This window comes from Clupea harengus, chromosome 21, assembly GCF_900700415.2.
Source record: "Clupea harengus chromosome 21, Ch_v2.0.2, whole genome shotgun sequence".
Taxonomy (NCBI): Eukaryota; Metazoa; Chordata; class Actinopteri; order Clupeiformes; family Clupeidae; genus Clupea; species Clupea harengus.
Genome location: NC_045172.1, coordinates 25,243,196 through 25,248,195, shown reverse-complemented (window position 1 = coordinate 25,248,195; position 5,000 = coordinate 25,243,196).

Here is a 5,000-nt window from a genome sequence, read left to right as displayed (position 1 = left end):
TGTGTGTCTGTGTGTGTCTGTGTGTGTCTGTGTGAGTCTGTGTGTGTCTGTGTGTGTCTGTGTGTGTGAGATCCCAGTGCTTCCTCCTCCCCTCGGCCAGTTAGGCAGCTGTGTCTCAGAGAGAGGCCCTCGTCAGCTTCATCAACAGTCTGCTCTCTAGTATCCACCCTCTGGAGTGTTCTAGAGCTATCTGGAGATATCAGGAGCCTTCTAGAGCCTTCCTGAACCTTCCGGAACCTTCCAGAAGCTTGTCCCTCTCTGATTTTGGATCCGTCACAGGAGCAGTGGGACAGGCCTAACAGCAGACAAAATGACCACCATCATCATCATCATCATCATCATCATCAAAGCCAAATATCTGCACCAAAACTCAAAGCCTCTCGGACTCGCTCGGACCGAATCTCAGAGACCCGCTTCAGAAGGCCAGAGGTCCATTTGAGAGGGACATGAGTCTCATATCAACCACTCTGGGGTTTAAGACTGACAACCCAAAAACCATGGCAACAGACTAACTGGACCAATGAGCATTAGCATGCCTTTTTGCCTGTGAGCCAATGGGATGGATGATCCAAACTCGTCATCACTCTTCCTCTCTATTGGACTTTTCCCAAAAACCCGCCATTGTTTGTTTGTTTGTTTGTTTGTGAGTTTGTTTGTGTTAATTATTTTTTAAATTGTGTTTCACTTTTTTTAAGTGAATATTTTTATGGTCAAAATTTACTTTTGTAACCTATCTATCTATCTTGGCCTTTATGTGCAAAGATTGTATTTTATTTATGTTTCAGCAGAAAAATCAAAGTTAAAAAAGTGCTCTGGCCTCCCACACTGTCATTGACCAGCACACCAGACTGCCTTTCTTTCTATTCTGCTTATTTAAGTTCTTATTTCAGGCCTTCTCTTTGACCCGGTCAAACATGTTGTCAAAAGGTGCTGGTTTGGTATCGGGCTGTTTTGGAAGATGTGCAAGCACACACACACACACACACACACACACACACACACACACACACACTATCATCAGGCTGTTTTGGAAGATGTACACACACACACACACACACACAATCATCAGGCTGTTTTGGAAGATGTACACACACACACACACACACACACACACACACAATCATCAGGCTGTTTTGGAAGATGTACACACACACACACACACACACACAATCATCGGGCTGTTTTGGAAGATGTACACACACACACACACACACACACACACACACACACAATCATCGGCTGTTTTGGAAGATGTGCACATGCACATGCTGGGACAATTAAATATTCACTTTTGTGTCAAGCTAGTCTTGCTTCTGGCTCTGATGTCATTGTCATGCTTTCTGTATGTGTCGGTCTGTAAATATGCATGTGTGTGTGTGTGTGTGTATAGGTGTGTGTGTGTGTGTGTGTGTGTGTGTGTGTGCACATGTGTGTGTGGGTCTGTATATGTGTGTGTGTGTGTGTGTGTGTGTGCACATGTGTGTGTCGGTCTGTAAATATGCATGTGTGTGTGTGTGTGTGTGTGTGTGTGTGTGTGTGTGTGTGGGTGTGTGTGTGTGTGTGTGTGTGTGTGTGTGTGTGTGTGTGTGTGTATAGGTGTGTGCACATGTATATGTGCGTTTGTGTGTGCTCTAAATAGGACGGGACTCTGGGCCGGGTAAGGTCCAGGATCCATCCAGAATCTGCAGCTCCTCATAGCATGTTAGCATGTTAGCATGGGTTTGACTGACATGAGGGTGTGGTTCTGATTCCCTTCCGTCCGAGCCCCTCCCCCTCCCTTTAATAAACACCTGAAGGAAACGAGGAAGGAGGAATCCAACGAGGACGGAGGAATCAAGGACAGATGTACTTGAGGAACGAGACGTGCTTCTTTACTCACGCATCACTTTTGAGAGACGTCGATTACTGATGACACGGCAGCTGATGACACCTCCTGCTGGTTAACGGACCTGTCATTATATACAGCATATAAGAAACTCACCACTTTTAAGATCAATTAAAACATTACTTCTACTGTAGGTAATGGTCATCGGAGAGGCAACTCATTTTACTTTTACTATCAATAATAACAAAACAAGACCAAAACAAACAAATCAAAACCATAGTAATGAACTTTAACTAAGGACAATTAATGGTCCAAATCAGTCCCGTATTGAGTTAATGTGTTATCAGACAGTTCTGTGAGTGTGTGTGGTTGGTGTGTTAACAGACAATTGTGTGGAGTGTGATTGTGTGTGTGTGTGTGTGTGTTGTCAGAGATTTCTGTGTGTTGGAAAGTAGATTTCTGTGTGTTGGAATCTCAGTAGCAAATATTTACCTCCCAAACTAAACATTTATGGAGAAGGGAAGCGATGCAGCCAAAATACATGATGTGGACTACACACACACACACACTCACTCACTCACACACTTATACATATACACACACACAGCTGGTGCTTGAGTTGCTTTGAGTGACATGAGTACACAGATGAGTGTTGTCCTTGTCTGTCCTGTACTTGTGTGTGTTAAATTATCTTTTATGTGTGTGTGTGTGTGTGTGTGTGTGTGTGTGGTCATCTCTCTGCCAGTCAATATATGTGTGTGTGTGTGTGTGTGTGTGTGTGTGTTGTCATATATCTCTGCCAGCCAATATATGTGTGTATGTGTGTTGTCATATCTGCCAGTCAATATGTGTGTGTGTGTGTGTGTTGTCATCTCTCTGCCAGTCAATATATGTGTGTGTGTGTTGTAGGGTTGCAAAATGCAGGGAATATTCAAAGTTGGAAACTTTCCATGGGAATTAACGGGAATATACGGGGAATGAACTGGACATTTTGGGGTCATTTATACTAACTGTATTTACCATATCATATTTGGCAATATATGACAATTCCCAGCAATCCAGTAGTGTGGAAGATGCTGGGAATGATCTGTGCATGTGATGAAAGATGGCACTGCACATGTGATGGGGGAATGCACAATGCAGGGTTGAAATTCAACTGAATTTGCATTTGATGGAATCGCAATATAGACGACAAACTTTAGACAAAGGACCACGAGGTGAATCAAAAGGTTTCTGGAGGTGTATTTCAAGGTACTCCTGCAGGGAGTCAATTCCAACATCAAGTAGAGGCAGGCAAAAGACTAAAGAGCCTCACAGTGTTACAGTATATATACAAGTCAATCATGGGAGGTTACAGTGGGTTCAAGGGTCAACATTGGGTGAAGGTTCCGGAACACACACACAAAGGCAAGATGGTGGATAGGTGATGTGTATTCCACCACCTGGGGCAGGCAGGATGTCTGCTAGGGTGTCATGACCATAGACATATATATGTATATGTATATATGTCTATGGTCATGACCATTGGCTCCTGAGGCCTACTTAGCAGAGGCCATGGTTGTGGCTTTCCAAGGGTGTGCCCAGACTGTCAATACGCATGGCACACACACACACGAGAACATGTTTGCAATGCAATGGTAAGTATATAAATTAATGGTAATATCAATTTCCATCACATTAAATCTGGTTGTTTTAACCAAGATCATGCTGCAAGATCTAGAATTGCTAACGTTAGCCACTTGCCAGCTAAACCATTGTGTTCCTATAATGGATGCAGCGTTCTTTCTCGGACGAGAGGACTTCATTTGACGCATTTGATCATGTCGGGTTGAGAGAAAAATAAAACACGAATCCATTAATTCTGTCAATTTGGTTTACAATAGCTAGCTACATCCTTTGGCAAAGAAACACAGCGTGTGCTGCATTCCATACATCTTTAAAATAGAGTTTTGATTGACGTTTTTTATTGCTCAGCCTTTCATTTGCAGTAATTACTTTTCGATAAGTTAAAATTATTATTATAAAATTATATTTTTGATAAGTCGCCCAACCCGCTCTTTTTTGACGGACCCCTACAGCCGCGTGTGATCGAGGTGATGGTGTACTTCCGTGTGGACACGCATACATACATCCTACTCTCACTGCTGTAAAAAGTTAGCCTACTGTATACAAATAAACTTGGTATTATAATGAATATGGCTTCAGTGTAACAAGTAATCAATATGCTAGGTAATGACAAAGATGTTCAAAAACAACAGAAAGTGTATGAGGTGTGTGTGTGTGTGAGGTGTGTGTGTTGCGTACACACACTCTTCCCCACACAGTGTGCGTGTGTATGAGGTGTGTGTGTGTGTGTATGGGGTGTGTGTGTGTGTGAGGTGTGTGTGTTGCGTACACACACTCTACCCCACACAGTGTGCGTGTGTATGAGGTGTGTGTGTGTGTATGAGGTGTGTGTGTGTGTGAGGTGTGTGTGTTGCGTACACACACTCCTCCCCACACAGTGTGCGTGTGTATGAGGTGTGTGTGTGTGTGTTGCGTACACACACTCTTCCCCACACAGGTTGCTGATGGCTCCCAGGGGCTCCTGTGGAATCTGGAGGCTGTGGAGAACAGCCCCAACACACACACACACACACACACACACACACACACACAAGAGTGCACAGAACATGTCTGCAGCCTTCCAGGTGAACCCCACATTCCCTGCCTGTAAAATGTGTGTGTGTGTGTGTGTGTGTGTGTGTGTGTGTGTGTGTGTGTGTGTGTGTGTGTGTGTGTGAGAGAGAGAGACTACAGGAAGTAGAAGTCCACAAGAATTGTGTGTGTATGTGTGTGTGAGAGAGACTGTCCGTGAGACAGACTAAGTCCACCAGAAGAATTTGTGGCAGATGTGCAGTGTGTGTGTGTGTATGTGTATGTATGTGTGTGTGTGTGCAAGTGTGTGTGTTGGTATGTGCAACTGTGTGTGTGTATGTATGTGCAACTGTGTGTGTGTGTGTATGTGCAACTGTGTGTGTCTGTGTATGTGCAACTGTGTGTGTGTGTATGTGCAACTGTGTGTGTGTGTATGTGCAACTGTGTGTGAGTGTGTGTGTGTATGTGCAACTGTGTGTGTGTGTGTATGTGCAACTGTGTGTGTGTGTGTATGTGCAACTGTATGTGAGTGTGTGTG